This window comes from Salmo trutta, chromosome 15, assembly GCF_901001165.1.
Source record: "Salmo trutta chromosome 15, fSalTru1.1, whole genome shotgun sequence".
Classification (NCBI taxonomy): Eukaryota; Metazoa; Chordata; class Actinopteri; order Salmoniformes; family Salmonidae; genus Salmo; species Salmo trutta.
The window spans coordinates 41,184,504-41,200,003 of record NC_042971.1 but is presented as its reverse complement, the minus strand read 5'-3'; the positions used below and the strand labels follow the sequence as shown (position 1 = coordinate 41,200,003).

The following is a 15,500-nucleotide window of genomic DNA, read 5'->3' as shown; positions in this document are numbered from 1 at the left end:
TGAAATTAGTCCTTGATAAAGCTCAATGGTGCGGTGAGGCTGTATGTATTTAAATCTGCTGTATTGATTAATCTTGTTGCCTTGGTGCACAGCAGAGGCAGGGCTGTGGCCTCCCAGAGTTTATAAGACTCAGTCCTTGGTTCCCTCTGGCAGGACCCTTGCGCAAACAGATTGCAATTCAAATTAGCCATGATAAGCTAGCAGCCTTGAATACTAACGGGAGAAAGCAGCCAGTTCACAGGCAGGGATTGCGTTCAACTCACCTCCCTATTTGGATCTGTCTACATCCATTATTGGATGTAGACAGATCGTTAATGGTTGTCTACCGTAACAATCTGTTGAAAAAAAGTGGCTTGACAATAGCCTACTTATAATAACAACAACAAACATAATAATAATAATAATGATAATAATGTCATGATCATCATCATTATCATCTTAATCATTATTTGGATAATTTTGCAACATTCAAAAGCGTATTTTTGTGTAATAATACACAATAATACCATTATAAGGTAGTGAGAACTACCTGTACAATGTTCAGCAATATCTCTTCACCCTGAAACGGTCTAATTCCAATTTAACGCGTTTAAATCTCGGCAGGCATATACCGAATGTGTGGATGTGGAAATTATTGGTCAGCGGTGCCACACCCCCTTCCTCTCTGTAGCATATGGTATATTCCAGTGATGCTGAGTTGGTGATTGTGTCCAACAGGGAAGATTTGGTTGAAGATGAGCAGTTGAAACATAACCCTTAGAAAAAAAGCAAATAACTTTTAATACACGCGTTCCGGCATTACATTTCAAACGCTGTCTTGCAATTCTCTTCGAGACATTGACCGGGAGCATCATAGCCTATTCATCTGAAGCGAGTGTAGCTCAACCATCATCATTGCGTTATTTTCCAAGGATACACGAGGATACAACATATACAAATATCAACAGTCGTAATTTTTCTCTGAAGTGAAGCTATGACATGGGAATAAGCCTCCGGAATGGTCACATCACGCAAAGGTGAGCCATTTGTGTAGTAGGCTAGCTACTGCTAGATTGTGTGTATCGCAGAATTTCTACGTGGCGCGCAATAGTCTTATCGCTGGTGAATCGTGGTAGCCTCAGGTGCACAAACATTGTGTATCGAGAAACCGGAATGTAGAGTGTAGTGATAGCCGCGTATCAACACACAAGGTGCCGGATAGGCTATTCTCATTCCGTGGGCCCGTGATGCTAATGTACATTATCTTTATGTTTCTAGCTGGTGATACCAACTCTGAGGAAAGAGACATTCTGTGGTAACCTACCTAAACATGACCATTTTGCTAAAGGCTATACACCTGACACGTAAACTTTACAGACAGATGGGTCATTGAGTTGACATGTCGGTCACTCACTGGGCACATACATGATCTGAACGCCTAGTTTCGATGTACATTTGGTTGTGAATTCAACATGAAATCAACAAAACACGTCATTGGATTAAGATTAAAAATTGGGTGAAAAAATACGAAATTCCCTAACGTTGATAACGTGGTGTCAGTTTAACACGTTGATTCAACGTCATTAAATTGAATTGTTTTATTGAAAGGAGTGGAAACAACGTTGATTCAACCAGTTTTTCCCAGTGGGCAGTGAGCCAGTGCATTAAAATGTATTTGGCTACCTGTATACAGTAAGGTTAGGTTATAATGTAGCTCTATTTCTAAATGTAGGCTATCATGGTACACTTGTGTATCATATGTATTATCAATGGTAGTAGTATTAGACACTCAGTAGCCTATGTAGTCTGAGAACATATCCTTGAGACCCACTGATCAGCTCCTCAGGTAAAGATGCAAACAAGTACATGTAGGCTATGTCAAATGTTATGCCAATGCTCTTGATGGAATGACCAGAAACAGAATATACAGTATGTTCCAGCTGTCAAGGATGAAACAAAATTCTTTTAGAATAATATCTCAATTCTGTTTATGGCAGGTTGTATAGTTGCTGCAATCTGTTGACAACCTTGTGCAATGTGCAAGACAGACCCGTCTTAAACTGGCAACTCAGATATGTGTTACTCAGGGGTGTCCAGTAATAGCTTACTGACATGGAACCTATGTTTCGTTGAAAACAACTATTACATATTATTACATATTTGTTACCTGCAATTATGATATTAGATATGGTATCGTAAGGCCGCTGCGTATGATCAACACACGGCTTTCATTTACTCTCAGGCGCAACCTGAAACACACAGGCTAATATAGTCAGAACAGAGGCAATGTTGAGCTTCCATTACTGCATTTTTGGAAAATGTTAATTATATTAATCTGCGTTGAGTAGGCTAGATGAAACTACTGCAGACTCCAGATGTGTAATGTAAAAGTATTATTCATGTACCGTTATGTAGGCCTACCTCATGTACTGTAATGGATATATGATGATATTCTTATCAATTGCTATGAACCTCTCCGATAGATCAATACGAATATATAATCCGAATAAAACACCACTCATAAATCTAAATACCAGTATTGGACTGAAAAACAGTGTGACAACACTTACTTTTCTTGATGAAAGAACACAGTCATTTTTGAGAGCCATTGATTAAAAAATCTGTACAAGTAAGTCTGAGGGTTATATTTTGGGCTGTCACTAAGGAAGCGCAAGTGTCAAACACACGTTAGTTTGCAATTTTGTCTTGTAAAAACTGTCGCACTGGCATTTTCCAGCCCTGAAGCCAGGTTTGGAAATGTACCTGTCTAACATCAGCTCGCTTGCACTGAGGTGGGAGGGATGGCAATATTTGTGGTGTCTCCTTAAAAACAAGCACAAAAGTGAGGTTCATGCAGTGCTAATGGGAAGTTTTGAGACCCACAAAAAGCCGGTCTTAACGGTTACACCGCTGATAATTAGAAGGGATTTTGAGAGTGGAAGCGCAGCCTATCCAGCCATGACGCGAAGTGCCCTTGGAAGAGAGATTCATTGTGCCGGTGAATCTCGTATTTAAAAACATTTCAAAAACTATTGTTTTCCCCCCCATTTCGTTTAATTTGAGCAAAAACCACGCATAGCCTACCCTCAAGGCTGTTTTAGCAGCATTGCATAGGTGCGTATTTTTATCCTGGCCATTAGCCAAGTAGCCTATGAATGAAGGGTTTTAAATGGTCTACTGAGAGGGCGTTTGAAATATTTTGGAGGTTTTTGCCCTCATGCTTTTTAATTATTCACAATTCACTGCATACTTAATTTTGCTTGTTCAAGTGGGCTATCCATCCCCATTTTCAAAGAGTGCCCCTCATCCGCTTACCAAACACACACTCCTCCAAACTATTCAGTACTCCTATAATGCCATATCAACTGCATTTAAAAAAAAATCTGCCTTGCACAACGATACAATTGATAGAGGCCTAGTATTTTGTGTAGATGTGCAAATATGATGCATAAAGACATTTAGGCCTACATGTGCATACAGTGAGTGCCATGGAAGGAGAGAAGTGATTTATGATATCATGCTTCTGACCTCATCCTATTTAGAAATATTGTTGTTGTTTTAAAAAACTGATTGCTTGTTTTCCGTTTCATATCAAGCCCTGTATTTGTATTTACTAGGGATCCCCACTACTCTTCCTGGGGTCTAAACACATTAAGGCACTTACATTACACATACAACAAAAGATAAAACAGTGCATCATATAACATTGTTACACCACTACATATCTACAACACAAAATGTATAATACCACCATACAACAATAATACAATGTACGTGTGTGTAGAGTGCTTGTGCTAGTGTGTGTATGCATGTGTCTGTATTTTTGTGTGTCTCTTCACGGAACCCCACTGCTCCATAAGGTGTATTTTTATCGTTTTTATTATCTGATTCTACTGCTTGCATCAGCTACCTGATGTGGAGTAGAGTTTCTGTAGTCATGGCTCTATGTAGTACTGTGCACCTCCCATAGTCTGTTCTAGATTGTGGATTGTGAAGAGACCTCTGGTGGCATGTTGTGTGGGGTATTCATGGGTGTCCGAGTTGTGCGCTAGTGACGGGAGAAGGAATCCATACAGTAACATATCGGGATATTATTTTTGACAATATATTGTATTGTATCATTTTGACAATATTGCAATATTGTTTTTGCACTAGTTGGCTGTACCTGTACTAAAACCCTAGTATTTTCCCTTCATAGCTTGTTCTACATCTTCTTTTTAAATGATTTGATTGGAGTTGATGACAATGCAAAGATCATCAATAACCTACAGAACTTGAGACAAACACATGCCGTATTAAACCATGGAACACGTTGATTGGCCACCCACATGAAAAAATATTATGGTATACTATGGTATAAATACTATAGTATTCAATGTAGTGTTTTTGTGGACTTTACTGTAGTATTCACTGTTGTATTTACTGTAGTATTTACTCTTAACTATAATATAAATACTGTAGTAAAAGAAAACTGTAGTATATACTATAGTAATTCATGTTGTGTATTTGCGGATTGTAGTATACTGTAGTATTTACTGTAGTGTTTTTGCGGTCTGTTAGTGTAGTGTTTTTGCCGACATTCCTGTAGTATTCACTATAGTTTTTTGGTTTTATTATGTTTCACTTAGAAATGCAGGCTTTGTCCTTGAGGAAACCTACTGGAGAAATACTAAAAGAGCACATTTTCCATAACCTGTATCTAGGTAGGACTGGGGTCTGAATGGATAGTTCTGAACTTGTAGGGAAAACAATATGGTTTGTACTTGACATGTATGTTTCTCACTTATGGGTTGCACAAATTGGGACATGGGGTAGGGGAATGGGCAGGGTATATGGAAATTACTATAGTTAAAAGAGTGTTGTGTTTTTGCGGACTGTAGTGTTTTTGAAAAGATTACTGTACTATTTACTACAGTGTTTTTTGCTGATAATACGGTAGTATTTATTATAGGATTCTACACTATACTACAACATTCTATAGTAAGTACTACACATGATCGAGGGATACTACAGTGTGCAGTATAGTATTCTACAGTATACTACAGTTTACTACAGAATTCTACAGTAAGTACTGTAGTATTTTTTTCATATGGGCAGTGAGTGGCCAAGCCCTTGCCACACCTACAACTTGTTTATTCATCAAAACCCAGCCCTATCGCGCCACTGCCAGCTATTGCTCTCATAATTCTGGCTGAGAGATTTACCATTGCATTAGGTTTGTTAAAATAGAGCCCTCAGTGTGTTTTGAGAAGTCATGTACACTGAATTCAACTGGTTTACATGGTACACCACCTAGCAGCCATTCCTTATGCCTTATTTCTTACTCAATTCAAATTAAACCACTGGGTTTAATGGTAGAAAAAACACAAACGCAAGTTTCTAAATGATTAGGACTTCTAAATAGCTTGCTTATGATATTCTGCATTTATGGCCAAGCACATTAGCTAGGATCCAGAATAGGTCTTACAGATTGTACAGAAACACAGTTTTATTTGTATGATGCTAAACCAATACCTGGCCTGTCCATCTTACATATCCTAATAATTCATTGCAGTTGGTTACTCATCTGCATAGTCTATCTTTAAACCAGAGGGGCGCCAAAGTAAATGTTTCTGTTTCTAGACCTTCATTTCACAAAGAAACCTTCTGTTATTATGTCATTCCATGACTTTTATTTCAGTATATCTTTTTACAGTTCAAGGCCTATAACCTTATGCAAGGGCATATGCCTGGACACTCTGCTGACTTGATTGCGTTTCACATTAATCAATGGTGTATTTTTAAACAGTTGTTAGTGACTGAATGCATTGTGTGATACAATAAATGATGTATCTTAAAGGTTAGGTCACAGTTTGAGGCTGGAGGATAGTTTGAACCAAATTTTAAATCAGTAAATCAGTTATGCAAATATATTCCATTCCACATCTCACACATGAACTAATGGGAGATGCAGTTTGGTTATTCTTTCATTTAATGTCCAAGGAAATATGGAAACATATTGTTGGGACATTTGATGTCTGAAGGTGGTGAAAACAAGAGCATTAGTATGCATATCTTTCCATTCCTAGATGAATGTTGGCCTGCTCAATGACGATCCCTAAGCATACCTACTAAATGTATGAGACACAAGACTACTGTATGTGTCATTGTCGAGTATGCCCTGCTGTTTTTGCAGAAAAGTACAAGGTGACACTTTATTTAATGGTCTGGTTATGAATTCTTAATGCATTATCACATAGTTTTAGAACCATTAAATTAAGTAAATACATACGGCCTGTTGTTCACTGGCCCTTCTAATATCAGGTTCATACATAGACATGTATTTCCGAATGTACCAGGACAAGGAGCAAAGCACTGAGGAATGTTGGTTCCTGGCTGATAGCTGATAGCTGATCTAAGGGCACTGTTGGAGGTGCAGTATTGGTAGTGGCAGTGTTTTTTTAGTGACAGTGTTGGGGGTGGTAATGGTAGTGGTGAATGCTGTGGTGGTGGTGGCAGTGGTGATGCTAGTGAGTTATTCTAGGGAGGGATAACCTTTTAATTAATTACCTTTAAGTTATTTCCTTGTTGTGTTAGATGAGACCTGCAGCTGTCTGTTTTTCTGCATTATTGGGGATTATGTGTATATATTTTCAAATATTACGTTAATTACGTTTATTTTGCCATGTACATGTTTTGGTATCTAAATCATCCTTTATTGTCAATTTATTTTGATAATTTATCAGCATGTGACCATTATGAAGCCCAAAGAAACCACCTAAAGGCCTAAACGTTTTCACTTTTCTCATGTCAGATTCTATGGTTGTAATGAGGAATTCAGCATACCACAATCTCCAGTATGCATCATCATCATCATCTTCTTCTTCATCATCAAACAATTATGTCCATTTAACAATCATTAATCCCTACTTTCTAGTTGTGTTAAGTGTGAACTCTGCCTCTCTCCCATTGGCATTGAAACAACCAATTGTTTTCATGTCTGCCTAAACATAATTGTGTTTTTTATGTTTACTTTGTATTCAACTGGTGATAAAAACATTTATTTGAAGTGCAGTTTTCGATGAACATTTCCCATAGCTCATAGTGTATATTATTTAGGTTTCTCCCCATATCATGTGGTTGTATGAGCAGGTATTTTCCCATGAACCAAGATCCCATTCTGCCAAACGTCAACTGCCTATTTTCTATTCAATTATTTGTCTCCACCTCTTCTGCCCATGCTTGTCTTCTCAAATGATGCCGTTGGCATACAGTACAGTACCCTGTAGTCAAATGGAATGTAGTCTTTACAACAAAGGCAATCATTTCCCCGACCCCTCCATGCTCTCCATAGCCTCCCACTTCAGCAGTGGCTTTCTCATACAACTACTGTATTATGCCTCTCATCTTTCCTAATATTTATTGAAAGCTATATTGTACATGGTATTTTGTCCCGATCTTACGTTATAAAATTTCAGTCTTTATTGTCATGTGTCACTCTCCATTTTCTTTTATCAGGAACGTACTGATCATATAGTATTATAGACTATACACTGAGTGTACAAAACATTAGGGGCACCTTCCTAATGTTGAGATGCAGCCCAGTTTGCCCTCAGAACATCCTCAGTTCGTCAGGACATGGACTCTACAAGATGTCGAAAGCGTTCCACAGCAATGCTGGCCCATGTTGACTCCAATGCTTCCCACAGTTGTGTCAAGTTGGCTGGATGTCCTTTGGGTGGTGGACCATTCTTGATACACACAGGAAACTGTTGAGGGTGAAAAACCCAGCAGCATTGCAGTTCTTGACACACTCAAACCAGTGCGTCTGGCATCTAGTACCATATCCCTTTCAAAGGCACTTAAATATTTTGTCTTGCCCATTCACCCTCTGAATGGCACACATACACAATCCATGTCTCAATTGTCTCAAGGCTTAAAAATCATTTTTTAACCTGTCTTCTCCACTTCATCTACATTGATTGAAGTGGATTTAACAAGTGACATCAATAAGGGATCCAAGCTTTCACCTGGATTCACCTGGTCAGTCTATGTCATGGAAAGAGCAGGTGTTCCTAATATTTTGTACACTCAGTGCAGAACGACTGTTAAAACTTCCATGATATATTAGTTGAGTCTCTAAATTGTATTGATATAAATGATCCAGTTAAAAAACTAATCATTTTGAATTTCAGTACACAAGCCCATTGAAATGTCCAGAACCTATAGGCGCAGTACCTGACCACATTCATTTTGGCCTCTCACTATCATGGAGAGGTGTATAGGGGCAGTGAGTTGGAAAGGAAGGGACGAACATTTGTGAGTGAAGATGAAATTCTCTCTTGACTGGAGAGGATACAGCCATAAAATGGATATTAGTAATGCACCATAACTCGTATCATGCTGTACAGTAGTGACACTAAATCTTTGTGGATATACAGTACCTGGCTTGGGCCTGAGCAAGAGCTCTTTCTTCATTCAAGGAGTTGCTCATTGAACCATGATTTACCATGGGTTAACCCTATACTGTACCAGGTAAAATAACTGTGTTGAATACAGCATTGTCAACATGTAGGCTAGAGGTTAAAAGAAAGATCTTGAAGCCAGAGATATCTTTGAGTTATGAGTATGGAATACCCAAAGTCATATTTGTTTGCGCTTGTATAACTTATCCAGAATGTGTCTGCTGAAATATATTAAGTGGACTCTAGGGAGAAACTTGATCAGCTTTTGTAGTTGTCTTGAAATGCTAATAGGGAGGAATTACATTTTGCTTGGTGGATATGTGAATCATTGTTGTTGTCTTCTTCTGTATACCTTTCTCTTCCCCATAGAATCTACATTATGTATAAACTGAGACTAATGACGCTGCATTGAATAAAGCAGAGCTGGTATAAGACATTACAAAGGAAGGTTTGTTTTGAACATTTCTAAAGTTTACCTCGTGCCACTAGAGACCAATGATCAAAAATAGTGCATCTGCTCTACTGTTGTCTTACAACAAAAGAGCTACAGTAACAACATCTACAAATATTTGACTCACAATCCAACTCAGTGGTATCTATTAGGATCTATGTTCCTTATCAGAGAGGGATCAGAACGACGGACAAGACAGGATGCTTTCAGCTGATTAGAATGTTCAGAAGAAAGGACAAGGAAGCTCTGCTGTTGAGATTACTCCAGTTAACTACAGTAACACATAGTACCAAGGTGAAATAAACAAATGAATGGATGACAAGGAAGAATTAAAATAGTCTTATGTAGAATAAACAGCTTCAATTGGAATTGGAAGAGCAGTGGATCTGAATTAAATGCATATATTCAACTACAATAGTTTTCACACTTTGCATGTCAGTGTTATTAGTTTTCGAGCAAAGCAATTATGTTTTTTCAAATGAGTTTTGACTGGTATGTGATTTAGTGTGTTCAGTACATGGCACATACATTCCATGTCTAGCACGGATGATTGGTTTGAAGGACGGGCTTTGGAAGGGCCGGCCCAGCAGAGTGGATGGGAGGCTGGGAGCAGCCAGCTGTGATGCATGGTGGAGACGCACAGTGGAGAGAGGGGCTTGACAGACGTGCCGGTAGGGATAGTGAATAATGTGTTGCATCTAAGGGCTTGTCCATGCGGGAAGGATGGAGCCAAAGTTGAATGTCAAACGGTATACTGTTGAGAGATGACTAAAGCGTGAGTGTCATACAGACATTTGACATTGGAAGATTCTGAGTGACACCTTCTTACACTCAAAATGGATGATTTGCAGCTGCAGCACAATGCAATGAAGACCATGAAAGTGGAAGATATGTCTCATACAATATATTGTTCCCTGGTGCCTGTCAAAAGTGCACGTGTCTGAGTATAACGCCTCCATTTGATACATGGCTTGGGAATAAAGTGGATGTATGCCTTTATGGGAGTGGTCTATTCATCCTTACAATAAGATGCCATTCTCATAAGAGATCCCTCAAGTAGATACTGATAACCCTGGTGCCCCAAACTTGGCTTGTAATGTGAGCGAACATCAAGAAAAACATTAGTGCTTCTGTTGTAATCCATCTTGAGATCCATGTTGCCTGCGTTGGTCAATTCATCGAAAAGCTTTTATGTGCAAATGCACATGCACATTGCTCATTTCAGTGGTACCATGCAACCATGTTTTAATATATGGCGTAACAATGGACTATTTGACATTATTTCCATAGGGGTTATTGATAGGTCAGTGGTTTTTATTTAAATATTCAAAAAGAGTAGTCTAGAGTGATCATCTCCTTTGATATAAACAGCAGTACCACCCACAGACTCTGAACTCTCCAGCTGTTTTCAAATCATAGTTCCAGTGCTTTTAGTTCAAGTCCATTATGTTTCTGTGTCTACTGGCAGTTTGGAGCATAAGCACAGAGATGACTTGTTGTGTAATTTCCTTGGAACTTCAGGACAGAAATGGTGGGGAGCACCCTTAAAACCAAGTCGTCCCATTCGTCAAACTGGGAATTAAACCAGCCTATAAAAGGCTTGTACTAGTTCCCATAAACCACCAAGGATTTCTACGTAGCTAACCATGCATACCAGGCTTATAAGCCTAGTAAACTCTGAATTTCATCTTGAGCTGCCCACACTCTGGGTGGGTTGCCACATGCTGAGAAGGTTACAGTCTGGTTGCTTAAAGGGCCAAACTGGAGTTGAAAGGAAAACAAAGCCGACACCCCACCACTGTTTTGGTGAAAAGCTGAGGGACGGGGGTGGAGGAATGTACAAGGACTGACCATCTATTATATCAAAATGATGTTTTGAGGCTATACCGTTTTTGTTTACTTTTATGTTGTTTACAAACATTGGACTAAAACAAGCGTATATTGTGGGTTCTGATGGGGTACCACAGTTGAATGAAACTCATGAGGCATTTTTAAGTTATATTCTTCAAGGATCAATGGGTATATATCATAAATGTATACGTCAAAAAATGTATGCGTGAAACTGCAGATTTCCCTTTTAACAAATCATACGATTGGATGTTTGTATCAGGGAGGAGATCCCCTGACTTAGAGGCTGCCTACAATAGCTTACAAGGCGCAGCAGAAATCAATTGCTGCTACTCAGATTCCAGGAAATATTAGGGTGACCTCTCATTCACAACAGATAAATGCAACAGACAATTGAGCACGGTTACATGCACACTATAATACTATTATATTAGATATTAATATAATAGTTAGTTTAAAACATTGATATGATTTCACTAATAAGCCTGTTTACATGGAAACATCTGAAATCAGGCTTCTGATGGGCATTTCGTTAAATGCAGAAAATCTTAAATCTAAATAGGTGTTCTACCACAGTGACCATGTTATTTTTTTTGAAGACTATTTGATTCTGAGTTCGGACATGTAGAGTTTTTATGTGAAAACTATTTCTAAGACGCACTCACGAAGATGCTTGCACATGCACAGATCAAATACACTGTTGGAACGCCGATTAAGCTGTTTACATGTCCTAATAATTAGAAATATTGCTCAGAAAACTAGGTGTTTTAATCGGCGTATGCTTATTTCGATTATGATCTTACGCTGATTAAGATAAGCAGAGGAAGGTGTTTACATGACTAATGCCATACTCAGCCATAATCAGTTTAATATTGAATTATTAGTGTGCATATAAACGTACTTGTTCCGTAAATAGGTACGGTAGACAGCCGGTCGACGAGACTGGTGTATCGCCCATGGTTATCCCCTGTAATATTGAATTATCATTGAATTATGTATACTCACCATCAAGCATTCCATAGGCTTTCATTTGTGTATTTGGAGTATTTGTCTAATACACTGTATGCTATGTATTGTAGGTACTAACAATACATCTTTGGAGATAATTTGGATTCCCTAAAACTATAAAACTAGATTCTATGAACAGCCACTTTTGAGCCCAGAAACAAACATGTCTCTCTAAAGCAGAGAAATCAATGCCTCCAGCACTTAATTTGATAGCCTCATGTAGCTAACAGTGCATTACGCGCCGTGACAACCAAGAGCACCCTGTGAATGTTTACCATCCGTAGGTGTCAAAGCACGATGGGAAAGTCACAGTGAAACATGCTGCCTATCAGGTCGTCACCTAAAATATTCTGCAAAGCTACGAAAGTTAAACCTGCGTTTATGGATGACTTTTTCAGGAGATGCTGCTTGTACTAGATTCTGGAAAGGGTTATTGCATTAGGAGGAGTCACCTTTAATCTGCACATAACAGGGTAGAAAAGAGAGGATTTCATTGCGTCCCTCGCCTCCTCCATCTCTGAGCCCGCTTCATTAACACTGGTGGTGGGGTGGGGAGAGAGAGTGATCTCTTCACAGTCCACAGGCCTGCCTTGCAGGGCCATGCTTGTCCTGTGACAAGGTGAAAGATGATGATTGAATACAAGACCCCAGAGTTGTAGAAGAGAAAAGGAGGAAGAGGCTACAGTCAAGTGCAATGGGTACCGGCATCCAAAACAGTGCTGTGGGTGTTAGTGTGTCCATTGTTGTGGACTTCCTTAGGCTACCATTAGACCAGTGGGAGACCAGTGCTACAATTGATGCAAGAGAGTAACAGTAACTATATCATTTTTATAGTCAAAACAAGAACCAACTGTTGACCATTCAGCAACAAGCTTGTAAAAGTTATTTTCCGAGGTGTGGGTCTTGTTCATCACTCTGAAGGCCATACTATACAATTCCATTTCACCTATTCACCTACTGTATACAACAGCAATCAAACAGGAGAGGATAATAGGCATATATTTGTATGCCATGAATGTACAATAGTGGGATGTATCGTTTAGTGAGATGTATAGAAGCTATCGAGCATGAGACACTGAGAGTGAAAGAGAGGTCTACACGTTATTGAGCTGTAATCAGATGTTGTTATAGTACATCCTGTCCCCCACTCGGCTCCGCTCTGCAAGCTGTGACAACTCCATGTGAAGAGACAGGTGTCACAAAACAATCCCAGCACTCACTTAATTGGACTCCTGTTTTTCCTGGTAGAGTGGACAGAGCAGAGCTGGTGTACTGTATATTACTTACTGTAGTAATGCACCATCTCTATAATGAACTCTTACTGGTCTTCCATACAAAAAATGGATGGACCTGCATGACTATGTTCTAGAATATTAGACTGTGCGCTGGTAGGTGGGTTTCTTACCTTACATATGACCTAGGCTAAAATAACGTCTCTGTCTCTTAAATCTGTACCTGCTGCTTGAATGAAGCCACATCCACATGCAGAGCTATATTGGTGAGATTGTTTTTTAGGTGTACTGTAGGCCAAAAGAGCCCTGCCGGTATACATAAATATATCAGAATGAACTGGTGGGCCCTTACGGACATGTAAGTATGAATTGGCCTTTAGTTAGCAATCGGTCGTGGTGAGGCAGTGTTTGATTAGTGTTGTCACATGGTTGAGCTGCAGTAATTGACCAAGTGGGGCTGCTGCTTGCCATTGTATCCAGACACTGCTGAAATATTAATTTGATGTTTTTGCGTCCCTGTGAGCATTGCTGTTGTTTTATAGCCTCAGAGGATTACCACTTAAAATATATATCTTATTTTCGCTATTTAGATGTTCTGCTATTTATTCATGGGTGCTGTTTTTTTCCACAATGAAAAACCATAGAGTATGGGACTACTCTATTCACCTAAAACAAGAAGGAAGCCCGCTGAATATACAATAATCATTTCTATAAGCACAAGTAATATACAGTGAATAAAATTGCAAATATATTCATGGTTTATTATTTAAGCGTATCAATTATTTATGGGAATCTATCTTCTATTTATGTCGCACAAATTTCCAATTTTTGAATAAGCTTACAGTGTATTAATGATTTATGATCATAACTCTTTTATGTTGGAAGAAAAAGAAGAAGAAAACTATTTTGACATTTAAATTAGTGGTGGGGATTTTTCCTCTGGAGGGAAAATTACACATGGCAACCTTGGGCAGGGCATGCCAGAATTGGGTTAACTTACATAAACAATTTCTTTGTGTGTCTGTACATGTGGGTGTGTGGGCGTGCATGTGTGTTCTTATCCATGTGGTGTGTGTGATGTTTCAATAGCTGCAATTGTTATAGTAAATGTGAAGCAGGGAAGGGGGTGTACACAGTGGATCTGAGGTGTTTTCTGTCATATACCCCCAATAACTAGTTTGGCAGTAACCCTAGATAGCTGCAGGTGCTGGGGACTCCATGGTACTTAGTGGGAACAGTAAAGCCTTTTATCACTGAGTCTTGTGGATTATCTCTAGTGCTGCTGAAGCAGAATTCCTCTCTAGGAGGCAAGATAATCCCCTTCCTACCTGTTGACCCTATGCCCCTCATTGAATGTGTATACCTTAAATGCACATTCTTGGAAGATGTGGATGCCATACAAGGCTGGGCCACCAACAAAACAATGGAGCAAATGCATCCCATGTAGGTTTGCAAAGGGAGGTTATATTAGTTGAAACTTTTGAAGTTTACCAGGAAACTACCAGCATTTTGGTGTCTTTCAAGGGCTTTATGTAATCTCTCACAAGACATCTAGTGGCCCTTTTGGGTACTTCAGATTATCACAGGTGTCTAATTATCTCTGGCCATATGTGTGGCCTTATCGCATGTAAAATATAGGAAATACTTAAATAAGATGATTTAAACATTTAAAATAGAATGACAAAGCAGTAAAACATTAGGCTAAATATAAACCATCAACTTAGTGAATATCATTGGTGTTTAATATTTCAGCAATATCCTTTCTATTTTTTTACACACTTATTTATTTTACTATGTCAGTATGTATTTGTTGTCTTTTGCTTTGGTGTCAAGCTAGTAGCAGTTGTGAAAAAAGTAAATAGTTGGAAGAGTTGCTACTATAATAATGCCATTGTTGATTAGATGCTATTTTCATTAATTAGGCAATTTTCTCTTGAACCATATGGTTTATCTACTAGAAACTCATGGACAGTATGGACACAGATATAAACAATGTATACTATATATAATTACTTTTTTAATCCAAAGTTACAAAGATTGGCATATATTTTCTGTTAATTACCAACATTACAGAAGATTCCAGTAACTTTTGTAAAATACCGCTAATTGTGCAATCCTCATCCCATGCCATTTTCATGCTACCTATTTTATATTATGTGTAGGAAGGAATTACTTTCCTCCAAGAACAACATTACTTTTTCTCTTTTGAACCTGTCAACATTATTTTGTTTATCTTATGCCAACAAATCATGAACTATGGCGTAAGGTAAGACAGTTGCACCAATATAATTAAGATATTTATATCACCATTAATTAAATGATACATCATTAATTAAAATGACTGAAAATCTAACAGGCTGTGGCCTTACGATGTCAAATAGCGTTCTGTTAAATACTGTCATCCTATTTCTCTTTCTTTTACAAACAATGAAAACAGAACCTGTTTATGTGTGAGTTGTATTGTTGAATCTAAAACCTAGCCCAATTAATCCTCACACAAATGAATCACTACAGAATAGGAATACATTTTCTGCCAGG

General features: G+C 38.5%; 1 protein-coding gene across 2 annotated transcripts in view; it reads left to right on the top strand.

The window, feature by feature from the left end:
- Positions 1-393: 393 nt before the first annotated feature.
- tenm1 (teneurin transmembrane protein 1) overlaps positions 394-15,500 on the top strand; it is a 230,956-nt gene continuing 215,849 nt past the window's right edge. For both annotated transcript variants that reach the window (XM_029691557.1, XM_029691556.1), the window contains exon 1: positions 394-1,016. The gene's annotated coding sequence lies outside the window, so the exon portion shown is untranslated. The remainder of the gene's footprint in view (positions 1,017-15,500) is intronic.